Source organism: Lissotriton helveticus, chromosome 5_1, assembly GCF_964261635.1.
Source record: "Lissotriton helveticus chromosome 5_1, aLisHel1.1, whole genome shotgun sequence".
NCBI lineage: Eukaryota > Metazoa > Chordata > Amphibia > Caudata > Salamandridae > Lissotriton > Lissotriton helveticus.
Genome location: NC_136065.1, coordinates 1,733,265,059 through 1,733,281,427, shown reverse-complemented (window position 1 = coordinate 1,733,281,427; position 16,369 = coordinate 1,733,265,059). Strand labels below are relative to the sequence as shown.

Below are 16,369 nucleotides of genomic sequence, written 5' to 3'. Positions count from 1 at the left end.
ACACAGACAGTGCAGCCATTTCGGAGGAAGAAAATCAACAGCAGCACACCAGCAACCAAGGCGAGAATTAGAGGGAAGCCGCCAAAGATGCTGGAAAAATAGAATGAAAAAATGCCGGTATCACACCAAATATAGGGGTCAATTATGATGGCGGACGGATCGCCACCGCCATGCAGGCAGTGGCGATCCATCCGCCATCCTTGCCCGTCCGCCACCTATTTCCTCCCGCCATATTATAATGGCGGGGGGACCGTGGTGGACGGGAAGACCGTCTGCCGCTCTTCCGCCACGCCAGGCGACGGCGGTGGAAAAGGTCTAATATGGTGGCGGTGTCTATCAGATACCGCCAGCCATATTAGGATGGGATGAGAGGAATGCCTTTCCGTGGCGGCAATGCCGCCACGAAAAGGCGTACGGTCCTTGCTTTGGGGGCCCGTTGTGGGCACCCAGGGTGAAGGGGGGTGGGGGTGCACATGGGAAGTACCTATGGTACCCCCCTGCGTTTCAGAATACAACATGGCAGGCACCGCGCAGTGCCTGTCATGTTGTGCTTTGAAACGCACAACATGCATTTTTTGCATTGCGGCGGCCGCCCCAATGTAAAAAATGCGGGATGCACCGCCACTGTGGCGGGCGCATCCTAATTCGAGGCACGGGACATCCGCACCTGTGGCGGACGGTCCCGTCCTCTGACAGGATGGCGGTCAGATTTTGTCCGTCCGCCATCCTAATTGACCCCATAGTTTGGAATGAGGTCACAAGGCCGGAGCTAACAGTTTTTAAAAAGTGGGCCATGCCTGTAGTGGTCGAGGCATTAAAGATAGTGTGGATCAAGGCGCCAAAATGAAGTGGGAGATCTGTCTTTAAAAGCGCGTGTTCTTCTGTACGTGTGTTAGTAACGTGAAGGACAAATGTTTCACGAGAAGAAGTGAGAGGGATTTCTTTTTGGGACAATTAAGCCCTTATTCTGTTTATCTTGTTGAATTCTGCTTTCAGGGTCGGAATGGAAGGCCAAATAGAGGTATCTCTCCCATGCAGGGTGGGAAAAGCACATTTTTACAGCAAACTACTCGCTGTGAAACAGTGACAATGTACGGAATTCCAGCCAACATTCTGCAGCAAACTTCATCATTTAAAAGTAAATAGCTACCGTTAGCTAATAGTGTGAATGTTGGTACAATAGCTGGCACTGGAATTCCCTTTCAAATGCAAGCTAAATTCGGAGCCTGGACGTTACACGCACCATGCAATTGAGCATTCTTGCATACGAGTGAATGATCAGGCATGGAAGTGCACTCCTCCTCCTTTAAGTAAACCTCCTTGCCATCCCTCAGACATCTGTATGAGAAGGGCAGAGACCAAACTTCGTGTAGAAAAGCGGTATCAAGTGTTTCATATTTACCCAGGGCATAGTGTTTCATATATGAACTAAACTTAAACAGGAAACGGCAATGTTCTTAAACCGTGGATGAGCCACACAGACGAATTGGATTCAGTAATAGAAAATGGTAATGCTTCTATTTTTCCAATATGCAATAGATAATATGTCGCATCCTTCATGGACATGAATTGTTGTTTTTTTGTTAAAATGAACGGTAAAAACACTGAAGAAATATTCAAGTAGTCCCAAGGCACTTTCCCAGATTTTAAAGTTTGTAAGGTCCATGCAAACTGCATTATGGACCGCAATTGACTTTGACCATGTAACAAAACAGAATCATCTTGCACAATATCCACAACAGATGAAACAATATTATCTAAGGTGTAAATCCTGGAGGAGAGTGTGTTAATGCTATTATCAATGACAGCAAGCACCTTTTCCAAAATGTGCTTGATCTATTGCTCTTAAACCGGAAGCAGCTTCAACCTGCGATAGTTTCCAAACTTCATTGTAAATAGCATATATATTCCTTTTAGATCTGCCACCCACAGGACCCTTAACAAAATCAGTCAAGTCCACATCGTCGTTCAACAAAGATAAATGATGTTTAACAGACGCTAGGGTGGAATGTTTCAGCCAATTTTGACATAATTTCCCCCCTGAATAGGTGGTAACTGAATGGGAATTTTCGAAACGGGGATCGGTTCTGTCCAGTGTAAGGCCAGGGGCCAAACCAAGAAAGCAATGTTGACAAGAATCAGAATTAGTTGGCCACAACAGCCAACCCTCAGGATCCACGGATGAAATGTTAAAAGAGGAGTTTGTAATTCATCAAGGGACATATCGGTATGATTGTCTCAATTAGGGTAAGCATACAGATTAGGAATTTTAGGGGTATTCATGTGTTTTGAAGTGGCCAAACCAAGACAAGTTGTTTGTGAGATCGTACTATTTAAAAACAACATGTGGCCCGGAATAAGACATGCACAGTGAAAAGCTTCAGTGCCCTTCACCAGCCAAGGTTTAGATCCCCAAACAGATTTAAGATCTATGGTATCTTTCCATAGCTCGTAGCCACCCCCTGTTAACTGATCCATAAATGATTTGGAACACAGCAATTTTGTGTGAGTAAGCCTTTAGAATTTAATTTAAAATAAAATGAGCTCGGGTTAGACCGCTCAAAGTCAGTGAAATATGTGAATTTTTTCAAAAGGGTATTGGAGCTGCCTTCTACGGGAGTAGGACAATGTTCCCATTGGGTGTAATTACCCACATTTCTAAATGAATTAGCCTTATGCAGAAAATGATGGCCACCGTGTTGTTAGCAGAATAAGTCGGCGTAGTTTGCAGAGTCTAAATATAAATCCTCAGCATCAAAAGCTGCATAATATTTCAAATCAGAAAAGAGAGCTTCAATGCCGTGGACATCCCATTCATCAGAACGTATGTTTCACAGCATCCCCCTTTGAAACACGAAGTACATTTGGAACATTAACCACCTCTGTAGGTCCATGAATTTGAAATGTTACAGCATCCTATACAATCCCATCTAGCACTGGCCAGGCTGTGATGTTGACAAAAGTCTGGTCTCTTTTCATGATGTGTGATGAGGAGTGTGGGACCAAAGTTCCATCAATTAATCTGATTTTTGATCGTTCAGTTATATAATGTCCGTTTACTAGACGAAAAAACACTATCACAAATCCAATCGACATGAATAAAAAAATGGAGTTAAGAATCAACCAGATGTAAGTCCAAGGTCAAACTAAAAAATTTCTTTTGAACCAAGTAACAAAAATAGCAAACCTCGATGACACACTCAATGCTATGGAGTCAGAGTCAAATGAGAGACGTAACTGGTCAATTGGACTTGTCTGCACACCAAGCAAGGACACATCTGTGGGATAGGTGTACTCAGTATCTTCATGTGGACCGCCAGCTGGAGGATTTAACAACGGATTTGTAAATGTGGACATCTCAATGGCAATGTCAGGCCCGTTGGTGTTAGCTGAGGCCAAAACAGAATTTCTCAGCATCGCCGGACAAGAGACTGCAGGAGTCATACTAAGAAGAATCGGCCACTCATTGTAGTTTGACATTTTCAATGGAGATGTACTTGTTTTCCTTGTGACCAGGAAGTGGTGGCAAAATGACTGCTCTGCACTCCAAGCACTGGAACTAGTGCACGAAAAGAGGGGCCGAACACCTTCTTGTTCTCCACCTTCTCACGGACCAGGTCATCAACTCGGGGTAGCCAGCCAACTATCGGAAACTGCAGAGCAGATTCAGCTCCATATGTGGAGGGCAAGTGTTCCTTTGCAAAACTGTCTTGAGTCTCTTGCAGGATTTGTAACACAGCAGAATGATTATCTACGTCAAAAGGCACGGCTGTTGCCGCTATGACAGACATTTTTATGCCAAGGAGCATTTTGTATGGGGTCCGCCCACCGAGAGATCTTCTAGGGAGATTATTAGGTGCACGTTGTTCGCTATACAAATGGGCGAACCAGTTCCTGCCAGTACCTAAAACCCTAGCTGTCAAAGAGTGCTTTAAGTCACGGTTCATTCGCTTCACAACAGAATTGCCCTCAGGCCGCTATGGAGACGAAAATTTTACCTGCACCTCCAAAGACCCCATGGCTTCCTTGTACCCCTTAGAGGCGAATGCTGGACCCTGGTCAGAATCGAAGGTGCCAAATGCAAAAATTCCCACAAAGACACGCAAATCCTTGATAACAGTTCAAGCATCAGCACTCCTCTTTGGCCAAACCCATAGAAAACGTGTGCACGAATCCACTGCAACTAAGATATACTTATACGCAGGTTTAATCTGCTGACATACATCACAAGAAAGTACATATTCACAAGTTTGATTATACAATTAACACCACCAATAACGCTGCCGTAAGATACATAGAGTCGCTGAAACGCCGGCATGAGCTGAGACCATGCCCTCGTGAGCGGCTGTTATCAAGGATAGCCTGCAGTACCCGTTGGGAATCAGCCTGTCACCAACATCGTTAATTCTCACATAGGGAACGTTATCAGGACTTAAATGATAGAAGTATTTAGAAGGGAAACCCCTAGGGTAATTATCACCCTTATTTGTAGCAGCAATAGCTGCCAAAATGTCATCATCAACCTTGCCTTTGGACCTAGTAACTGCTGCTACTACATATGTTGCTACTGCTGTCTTCGCTGCCTCATCAGCAAGACTGTTGCCAACAGAGTGTACTCCTACGCGCTGGTGACCAAGAGTATGAGTTACACTTATGAGGGGCAGACGCTCTTTAGGTTCTGCGACTCGAACCCATAGCATTTTGTGCTTAATTGTGCTACCTTTGGAATCACGATAGTCATTCTGAGTCCAAAAGAATAAATTGTCGTTGAAAGACTGGACACAGTAGTAATAGTCACTCACAATCACAGTAGTCACACGAGGGTCAGCACACCCTAGTGCAAGCACTAGAGCAAATAACTCTGCCAACTGGGCGGTGCAGTCTCCTAATGTCTGCTTGTGCACGACATCGGACTTGAATTCTCCATTCACCATGGTACCAGCCATGATTGCGTAGGCTGCTGAATAAGAATGCTTAGACCCTATCGCCGGTTGCGCGTGTAAATGATACAATGGTAAGCCTCAAGCGGGCGCATGCACAGAGGAGGAGGATGAAAAAATTCATACTGTAAAAGCTTCTGTGTTTGCAATGAGGAATCAAAAAAAATTTGACATCCGGGGATCTGGCTTTCGTCACTGCTTCAAGTGCAGGATAAGGTGTAACAACCAACATAAATTTTCCTTGTGACAGCGCTCTCTATTTTAGAATTGCCATCTGTACAGCTGTCAAGACCTTTTCGACAGAAGAAAGCTGCATTTCAGCCGAACTGTACAAGTGTGACTTGTAAGCAATAGGCACTATGTCTCCTTCATTAAACGTCAAGTACCTGAAACCCACAGCACCTGACACAGTTCTTATCACCAGGTTAGTGTGGTTGTCACAAGTCAATAAGTACTTAGATTTAAGAAGATCAGACTGTAAAGATTGCAGAATAGCTGAATGTTCAGGCAGCCAGCACGACTTGTTAAAAGTTGATTGTATCAAGGCAAATAGTGGCTTGAGACGCTGGGCATAATCGGGAATGTAAGTACGCCCGAAATTCAAAAAGCCCAGCAAGGATTGTAGTTTTTTCAGAGTTGTAGGAGATTGCAAATGTGCGCATTTCTCCAGGAAGTGAGGTGCAAGACCGCTACCTTCATTGTTGAGCTCATAGCCCAGGAACAACACTGTGTACTCTGCAAAGTGTGACTTTGCAAAGTTAATTTGTTACCGAAATCCGCAAACATAACTATGATGCGGTCAACGCGACCCAGATGCAGCCATATTCGATGTCTGTGTGATAAATATATCAACGTATGAGTACGCATCTGGGTCAATGCCGTCTAACAAAGAGACGAAGAAACAACAAGGGTTTGGCTAAAGCGCAGCAAGGCCACGCCACTATAGTAACCAACAAAACAAAATGCCAGTGCTGCACGGTAATTTCTTAAATTCGGCAAGACAATGAATAAAACATTTGTCCTTTAGAAACCACTATTTCAGTTCCGAATTAATCTTCAAAACATATTTCTTTTATTTCACATCTCAAATTTCAATTGTCACAAATAAAAAAAAAATTCAATCGGTGAAAACAAAAAGACCTAATTTCGTGGGAAGCCCCTATTTATAAATTCTAAAAGGAACTTGCTAGAAGAAAAGAATTTATGGAAAAATGTTTAAAAGAAAAAAGGAAGAATCACATTCACACTCTAAAAAGACACTATATACACACAATGCAATCAATCTGTATTAAAGTCATACTACAAGCAAATACACCCACTCATTCATCTAAGCACATCACATATACATATAGAAACTGAAAAAAGTACCCCACCCGAAAAATTTTGTTTATCCTATTTATGGTGCGGTATTAGTACTAATTATTTGCTAAAGGACTGGTTTAGTCAATAACATAGGCCATCTACCATCATAGACAATTTCAAAGATTTTTCAACTAAATGAAAAAACAGATTGGCCTAACAGAAACAAAAGGTCGACACGTTTCCAATCGCCCTCACTGCGGGGATTCTCCTCAGGACCAAAAAGGAGTATTCTGTAAGACAAAAGATGACAACCCTTCTTACTTCACAGCAAAATGAGCATACCTCAACATTTAAACAAACCCAAAGCACTCGTTCTTTACCTCTCAAAGCTTGACAGAATCACTACGTTGGCATTCTGTGAACATCAACCGAAACGGGTATTAATAATCACTTCTTATGGGTAGGACCTTAAAATGTTATTAGCTTGAAAAAGTCAAATTGCTTACTTCATGCAAAGTCTTTCCTCTCGCTTCAAAACTTGGGTTTATCTTTAGTAGTCACTTAATTCAATTACTGTAGCTGTAAAATTAACAGAAGACGTGGAATCCACATTATTGTCGGAGCTGAAACATCTCAAATGGTACAAAGATAGTTTAAAGATAGTTTCTCAAGGATTTTACCTTCATCGTAGGTTGTGTTTCTCGCTGTCTATTTTACGATTGGACTGTCCAACGCCAAACGTCCAAACAGCATCACTAGTACAACATTGGAAAGAGTGTGACCATACTGAGAATGATCTAAAATGGACGGTCATTTCAAAAATCGAGCCAGACACAAGAGGAGGTGACCTGGAGGCAAAATTATCAAAAAGAGAAGTGACATTAATTCTAAAGTACAATTCAGCAGTAAACGGATTAATTTATCATTTATAATCACAGATGTACAGTATAGTTATTTCGCACACTACAACACGGGTGGTTTACGGTCTTCAATTTAGAGATTTAGAGACCAGCGATATGTATCTTTCTTCTATGTTTAGTGGCTTAATAACATGAAAAAAATACGTGGTGCCGAATATTATTGAGGGGGCAATAAAGCACAAGCAATCAAAAACATTGATAGACCCATATTTAATTCCGTCCATCCAACCCGTCTCGGGCGAGGTTATGAAGACGCAGTTGTCCATATTACACTTTTTACAACACTCCTTCATTTTTTTAGGGATTTACCTAGAACTAATATTGTATTAATCCAATAAACTAAAGAGAGGGTATACAGGTGGAATAGATCAAAGTAAAATCCTTCGTTGGAGGAAAAGAGATGCAATCAAAGGTACATTGTTGGAAAAAGAAAAACTATGTTTCCCATCATCCTCCACCAGGTTTCAACATCTAAATAGAGACACCCGGAAAAAGCCGGATCCGAAATTAAGCAGAGAAGCCATACGTGATTTTATGTTTGGAGAACTACCTAGAACTAATATTGTATTAATCCAACAAACTAAAGAGAGGGTACACAAGTGTTATGGATTAAAGAAAAATCCTTTGTTGAAAGAAAAGAGATGCAATCAAAGGTACACGTTTGATAAAAGAAAAACTACGTTTCCCAGCATCCTCCACCGGGTTTCAACATCTAAATAGAGGCGCCGGTAAAAGCCGGATCCGAATTGAAGCAGAGGAGCCATTCGTGACTTTATGTTTGGAGAGCCCCACCGTGTTAACAAGGTAAAAGCAGCTGCTCTAAAGCTGTTTTCTAAAAGCGTAAAAGGAGCATTTGCCATATGTTTAGCTATCCGACCGAGCTAGCATCTCTTTATCCAATCGGCCGACAAAGTATACATGGGAGTCGGCAGCCCGACAATATCACCATAGAGTCACTCCTGGCGTACTGAGAGTTAGAAAGCCCAAGCGAGCAGTAGACCGCACAATGTATATTGTCCGATGCACGAATTAAACACGTGCCCTGATGTCCGGATTTCTTTATGTAGGTTTGGAGGAAAAACAAGCCCACACGGACAGTCCAATCGTAAAATAGACAGTGAGAAACACAACTTACAATAAAGGTAAAATCCTTGAGAAACTATCTTTAAACTATCTTTTTACCAGTGGGAGCGGTGGGGGAAAGCAGTGGGGAGCCCGTGGAGCCCGGTGGTTATCGCCTGGAAGGCGTAGGTGAGGAGCGCGGCGGCACCGGTGACGAAAGGCGCGAAAGTGTCCCGGGACCCAACTGCTGCCGGAGACGCCTGCAACGGTGCTGAGGCACCCCTAAAGACGCCACAAACAGCCCCTGTACTGCCCTGATGGTCTGCAACGGCCCGGAGGTAGGGCGCTTGCGAGGGTTGACGGGCCCGTAAACACCCGAGAGGAGGAGCGCGGCCCGGGACAGAAGATGGGCGCGCACGGGTGGTGGGGCACCAGCGAGGAGGCGACGACCTGCAGCCCACGGATGGCGCTGTGAGACCCGGGAGCCTGAGAGCATTGGAAAAGCGGAGACTGGCAGAGCTGGACCCAGGCTGGGGTGGTGAGCCTGGTGCTTGCGGGGGGGCTGCGGGTCGGACCCTGTACCGCCTGAGCATGGAGGCCTGACAAGTGCTGCGGGGCCCCGCCTCATCGGCCACTGTGACTGCTCATTAAGGTGAGGAGTGAGGCCTGGGCGAACAGGAGGCCGCGACAGTGCTGCGGTGTTGAGGGAGACGGCCCGGCCTGTGGCCCGTGATGGAGTGACTTTGGGCTCAAGAGTTGCAGGTGGCGGCAAAAAGTGTGGGGGCTCCCGGAGGTATCAGTGATCCCTACGATCAAGAATCATAAGGCTGGCATGCTTTGGTAAGGCCCGAGCCCGGGCACTGCACTGACTGGCTGCGGAGTTGAGTACTAGGAGAAACTGTGCAAGGAGAGGGGGGAGGGGCCCTGAAACTGTTGCTGTCCTGAGACCTGTGGAGCTGACTCACTTGGCAGGCAGTGCGGCGGCGCCCGTGGTGTGAGGCCCGGCAGGAGTTCCGGGCTGGGACATTCCCACAAAGTGAAGGCCCTTACGTCGTGTGAGAGGGTTGAGGAGTGTGGCGCAAGAGGAGGCCCCACTTGCCCGTGAGTAAGAGGGGAATCGGGCTGCACCTGGGGGCACTGCCGGGGTGTGAGCCTCCGGGGAGGGGCTTGGGCACCTACTGTGACTGACATACCCGGCGGTGCTGGTAGAAACTGCGGCTGGTGGCGCTGGGTTTGGGCGCCATCTTGGGAGCGGAGCCATCTTGAACGGGACTGGGGCTGAGGTGGTGTGCCCTAGGAGTTGGAGTTGCATGAGCGCGGGGAGGACCAGCGTGGCCAGAAGCGTCTTTCGAATGCTGCGCCTGTCCTGAGGCGGTGCTGCAACGGTCATTGGCCAGAGGAGTCAGGTGGAGCCCAGTTGTGTTTAGCGGAGTGGCGAGAATGACAGAGCGGTACCTAGCGCAATAGACTGAGGCAGGCCCTAGAGCTGCGCAGGGAAGGTGTGCTGCACGCTGAACGGGACCCAGAGCCGGTGGGCAACGCAACGCAGCTGGCTCCCTGACAGACAAGGAGGCCATCCAGGTGGGGGTCCCTCATTTGCGGACGGCGCCGCTACGGGACAGTTGCGATAGACCTTCTCCTCGGCAGGGAAGATAAGGAGGGCCTGGGCTCTGGAGGATTGCAACTGACCAGGCTCGCCCAACTCAACGACCGCCTGCGGATGCCAACGGCGCAGCAACTAGTCATGGGCAGGCTGCGGGACAAAGCACAAAATGGGCAGCTGAGGCCTGACAGTGTGAGACCTTCACTGGGACGCCAGAGTGGAAGCATGGAACCCCAAACGAAGACTCTTGTGGCCAAAATGGACATGGTGATGACAGCGGTGGAACGGATTGGCACCACCCTGGAGCAAACAAAGGAATCCCTAGAGTCAAGGATCGACAAAGTCACGTCGGACTTTACCCTCCTTCATGCTGATCACCGTAAGCTAGCGGAGTCGTTCGCCCTGCAGAACCAGACACTCCAGGAGATCCAACCTGTGGTGCAGAATCACACCATAACGCCTCAAGATATGATCGACCAGGTCCATGTGCTGGAAGACCGCATAGAGGATGCGGAAGGGCGCTTTCGACGCAACAATGTCCGCATGGTGAGACTTCCGGAGGGCGAGGAGGGCAGAAATCTGGAGCAATATGTCGAGACCTGGTTGCGTGACCTCTGGCCCCGGGGGGTGCTGTCGCCGCAGTTTGTGGTTGAGAGGGCGCATAGAGTGCCAGCGTAGAAACACAGGCCGGGAGTCCGCCCCGTCCATTCCTCTTCAAGGTCCTTAACTATCGCGACAGGGACGCGGTGCTCCACGAAACCAGGAAGCTGGCCGACCTCACGGTGGGAAATGGTCAGGCGATGTTCTTCCCGGACTACACCGCAGCGGTTCAGAAGCGGAGGAGCACCTACATGGCAGTGAAGCGTCAGCTGAGGAAGCTGGAGTTGCCTTACTCCCTGTTGTTCCCATCCCACCTCAGAGTGGTCTCGAAGGAGGGGACCCGCTTCTTCGATGCCCCGTCGGATGCCTGGGACTGGTTAGAAGAGACCTGGAAGTGGAAAGGACCAAGGCTCTCAGGCCCGGAAGACAGTGACTGGCAGGAGAGGAGATCGAGAAGGCGCAGGCGGAGAGGGGCCCGTCGAGACGCAGGGCCCAGACCAGTTGCACCCTGCCCGGAGAAGATGAGGCTGGAACGTCAGGAAGCTCTTGAGGCGGTGGCGACCCTGTGAACAGTGAGCAGCCATGTCCGCATAGAGTCTCACGGACGCAGCGACCCGGGAACCAGTGGGTCTTCATCCCCATCCACTGTGTTCTCTGAGGACCTGAGTATGCCAGTGGTGATGCCTCAGATGGCCGACCAGATCGTGTGACTGAATGATGCTGAGCTGTACCTTTCCATGACTCACAAATATGTGTATGCCACACACTGCTCTTCATTCTTCTCACCCAAAAATGCCCCCTCCCTGTATGTTCACATGCATGCTATTGAAATGTGCTATGTGCTAGCGGTGCTTTTGTCATCTGCTGTAAACTGTGTGCGTGCATGCAAGATGCCTTGCTAGTCAGGGAATAGGGCGCGCTGTGCAGGGATCGCGGTTGCCAGTCTATATCGTGGTGTCCCACACCGCTCCTGCGAGACTGACTAACCTATGACTCATCACACACTCCTTACAATGACAGGAGGCCCAAGACAGGGTCGTAGTACAGACTCATACTATACCTTACCCGGGGCACGGTCCCTTAAGCGCCCGCCATACCCTTGGAGGGCTTGCCTAGTGGTGAGGGGGTGCTCACGTCCTCAATGCTCGCGGAGTGGTGGGAGGCCGACATTCACACGCTTGGTGACTTATACAGGGACGGGGAGCTTACGGCATATGAGACGTTGGTGGCCGAGGAAGGGCTATCCCCTGGGGGGTTCTTGATGCACAGGTCCCTGATAGCGAAACTGGTGGCTAGATGGGGTGATTTAGCTACGGAGCCCCAGCAGCATTTAACAGTGCAGTACCTCCACGTCATGGGAAGGGGCAGATATCTGGTCCGATGGTTTGCGGCGTCGCTACAAGAGCATGCGGCAATTAGTCTGGACCCCCTTAGATGCAAGTGGGAGCTAGATCTATAAGGAATGGGAAAGGGTGCTTAAAAGCCTGGTCAGAATCCCAAGAAACATGCGATTCCGCCAGATTCAGCTCTTCATTGTCCATAGAGCCTTTCTCACGCCTGAGTTGATCAACAAATACTTTTGTTGTGCAGACGCACTTTGGCCCAGGGGTGGTGAGCAGGGGGCGGGATTCCTACACATGGTCTGGAGTTGCCCAGGGCTGGGAACCTATTGGCTAGCAGTCAGCGAGATGTTGCGGAACTGCACATGTCGAACCATACCCTTTGAATGGCCCGAGTACATCCTCCATCACTTCAAGAGATCCCCCGAAGACAAGGTGGCACCCGCTTCATAGACGTGGGCTGGTAGTCGCAAAGCGTCTCCTCACAAGGAGGTGGAAGGCACATGACCCGCCATGCGCACGGGCATGGACTTCCTCATTCCTGGTGTGGGCCAGGGCAGGGTGGACCGCCATACGCAGGGAGGAAATAATGGAGCTCAGGAAGGAACCCATAGCGGCACAATGGGAGTGCATGTTTGGTGCATTACAATAAACAGACAGGGAGGGCAACACGACAGATGTGGAAAGGATGGAAAACACGCACGAGGGTGGGTGCATGCCACCAGTAGTTCTCCTAACGGGATAGTCTGGCATGTTCACTTACTGCTCCTCTGAGACATAAAGATAGGCACAACAGGGTAGCCGTAGTTGAGGAGCGCTCGCAAAAAATGGGCGGGGGCAGTGGGTCGGAGATGGGGAAGTGGGAAGGGGGAAAGATAGGGAATTGGAGTCTTTGTGAGGTTTCCGCTGCCAAAGTTAATGTTTACTGTTTCACATATATAACATCTGTTTCCAATCTCAAGATGAAAGGCCAGCCCTGAACTGTGCAGACCATTGAGCGGCCTGCACTCCGATCCTCGGAAGGCCTCGGAGCCTACGCACAGGCAGGCGAGCTGTAGTTCAGACTACTCTAGACGAACTTCTGATGTATCATCTAGTACAAAGCTGGTATACTTGTTCCATAATGTTTTAAATGCTAATGTAACTATAAAAGTAGTATATCTGCCATCAAATCTCTATGAGTGAAGTTTATAATGTAATCAGTGACTCTTAAATAACAATAAAAACAGATTTGATGAATAAAACATCCAAGTACTCACCATGCAGTCTTACAATGATGCAGGCATTACATATGCAGTGCTGTAATCACTCAGGCATTACTGGTGCACTGATGCAATCATCTAGGCACTATCTATGCCTCAGTTGCCTTTTTGTGCACCTCATTTGTTTTTTTCTGTATCCCTCTAATATCTCTCTGCACTCTTTTTGTGTCTGTCTGCACCTGTATTCCTTCTTTCTGTACTTCTGTTGCTTCTTTCTGCACTTCTTTTGCTTTTTTATGCACCTCACTTGCCTTTTTCTGCACCTATATTCCCTCTTTCTGCAGTTCTCTTGTCTACTTGTGCACTGAACTTGTCCCTTTCTGTAACTCTCTTGCCTCTTTGTGCACCTCTCTTGCCTTTTTCTGCACTTTACTTGCTTCTTTCTGCACCCCTTCTCTTGTTTCTGCAGTTCTGTTCCTCTTTCTGCACTCCGCATGCCTCTTTCTCTACCCCTCTTGCACCATTGTGCATTTCTCCTACTCTTTTCTGCACTCCTCTTACCTCTTTTTTCAGCTCTGTTGGATCTTTCTGCACATCTTTTGCTTCGTTCTGCACTTCACTTGCCTTTTTCTGTACCCCTCTTGTCTCTTTCTGTAGCTCTGTTGGTTCTTTCTGCACTGCTCTGGCTTTTTACTGTACCTCTGTTTCAAATTTCTGCATCCCTCTTTCCTTTTTCTGTAACCGTCTTCCCTCTTAATGCACCTCTTTTGCCTTACTCTGACCACCTGTTCCTTCTTTCTGTACCTCTTTTATATATAATTATTTTAATAATATTACATTATTTTTAAAATTCTTTTTTTTTAGATATTCTCCATTATTATTAAGAAAGATTCACCATAACAAAAAAATCAACAAAGAAAAAAGAACAACGAAATCAGTATTATTTAAAGGAGAGAAAAAAGCAGGATTTAGATGAACTACAACATGTGGCAGTGAAGAAAAAGTCTTATGGTTAGAGAACAAAAGACTTTTTAGAACTGGAAAGAATTTTGAAAATTCCGAAAATTGAAAGAATAGTTCTAGAACGAAGAAGAATGAAATGAAAAAAGGACAAACTAATGGAAAATCACAATCTGATAAAACAATCTATGTTGAAAGAAGGATGAAACAATATCATGATATTAGGAAACTTATGTTTAAAAGTCGAGTACTACAAAATTTATTGAAACATTGCAAGAAATATAAAAAAAATCTGTATTTTACAAAAAGAAACAAGAGATTGACAGTATAGTCGAAAAGGCTTTTGAATTGAAAAGATTGTCCATTTTAGTTTTAAAGAGAATGTGAACATTAAATAAACCAATGCATTCTATGAAGGACAAAAGTAAAAGGAAAAGACTAATTAACAGAACTAACTTTTGTAAAACAAACTTGGGTGAATGGAAGCACACTTCTAATTCAGAACCTTTTTTTAATGAAGAGAGCTATTTTCAAAACAATACATTAGTTCATACAGTTGATACCAGTGGTCGTGCTTATGAAGTGAAGAACGGTGTGCAATTGAAAAAGAAAAGATGGTTCCTAGAAATGTGGAAGAAGTGATAGCTGAAGAAGTTTAAGAGAGATATTCACAAGCCCCGGTGTATACATGGGATTGTAGTAGTATTTGTAGTATACAACAGGAGTCTATTGATATTTTACGAAATTTCTTACAAGAGTATACTAAAAAAAATATTAAACAAAAGATTAAGATGTTGCCAGGGCTAAATCCTTGTAAAGTGAGAAAAAATACTGTCATGCAAGGTTATTCTCTAGCTTGTCTTTCTAAAAAAGTGTGTCAAAGTGTTTTTCATCATTTGAGAATGTGAGCAGTACACCACTCTGCACTGCGGAAGTTAGTAAGAAGATTGAACTACGTAAAAAGTCCTGCAATATTTTTAAGTAAAATACACACTGCGCTTTTGCATGTGACAGTATTGGATGTAAAAAAAGTTTGTGATGATATTGAGTTTCAATTCTTTAGTACTGTACACAAAGTGAGAGTATAGGTGTTGAAGAGGAGGTGGAAGATAGTACTACTGAGAAGTTTGTAGAAGAAATTACAAAGTTTAAGATAATTTGTTCTGAAAAACCAAGCTATGGGGCTCATTAGGATGACGGGCAGATTTTGTCCGCCCGCCATCCTGTCGTGGGAAGGGACCGCCCGCCGTAAGGGCGGGGGTCCCGTACGTGGAATTAGGATGCACCCGCCATAGCTGAAAGCACCGCCCGTCGCAATGCTAAAAATGCATGTTGTGCGTTTCAAAGCACAACATGACAGGCACTGCGCGGTGCCTGCCATATTGTACTTTGAAATGCAGGGGGGTACCATAGGTACCCCCCATGTGTACTCCCCACCCCCACTTGACCCTGGGGGCCCACAACGGGCCCCCAAAGCAAACACCGTATGCCGCCGTGGAAAGGCATATGACCGCAGGCATTGTAATATGGTTGGCAATGTCTCGCAGACAACGCCACCATATGTACGCACTTTTCCGCCGGTCGCAAAGGTGACCGGCGGAAAAGCGGCAGCCGGTCTTCCCATCCGCCGCGGACCCCCCAGTCATCCTAATGTGGCGGGGGTCATTTCAGTGAGGATGGGGGCGGATTGCCCCCGTCGGGCCGGCGGTGGCTACGGGCAGCCCGGCGGGGGCAATCCGCCCGCCATCCTAATGGGGCCCTCGGTTTGTATTTGATGTCGACGTACTCACTATAGAAATCAAACTAGGAATGTTGATCTATATGTAAAAAGTGAAAAGGAAAACAATGATAAGCGGGAGTAATTTGCTACTTATTTGTTTGTTGAAGGTGTTTTTGAGTTGGGTATTGATCAACGTATTTGTAAATATTGTTACAGCAAATTAGAAGAGAACAAAATGCCAGCTAGAGCTGAACATAATAACCTAGACTTGGTAGCTATTCTTGCAGAACTGAAAGATTTAAATATGTATGAGTCCATTCTGATTCAATCATTGCACCCGTTTCAGGCTATTGTTCATATGGAGCCTAAAACAGGTAAGCTGCCTCCATCAGATTTACAAATAGGATTAAAAGGAAGAGTTGTGTATTTACCTTTAGATGTCAAGAACAATTTTGAGACTCTTGGTGTAGAGAGAAAGGAAACTGAACCCGTAGTTATTCTAGTTAATGGTGTTCCAACAAAGAGTCAGAAAATATGGCAAGAGTTAGATGTCACCAAAGTTCAAAAGGCTACGTTATATCTCATAAAAAACAATCTTAATTACAAACATGTATATCTGGAAGAAGAAGAAATAGTTTTAGGAGATGATAGCAAAATTTCAAGTGGCCACATCGAAAAATTGGACATCTCCAGTAGTGAAGAAATGTATGAACTTTATAG

General features: G+C 46.1%; 1 protein-coding gene across 1 annotated transcript in view; it reads right to left on the bottom strand.

Moving 5' to 3' along the window:
• Window positions 1-6,763: 6,763 nt before the first annotated feature.
• Window positions 6,764-16,369, bottom strand: part of LOC144753804 (uncharacterized) — a 2,685,544-nt gene continuing 2,675,938 nt past the window's right edge. The window contains exons 17-18 of the transcript XR_013594537.1: window positions 6,923-7,090; window positions 6,764-6,821 (exon numbers count right to left, since the gene is read on the bottom strand). The gene's annotated coding sequence lies outside the window, so the exon portion shown is untranslated. The remainder of the gene's footprint in view (window positions 6,822-6,922; window positions 7,091-16,369) is intronic.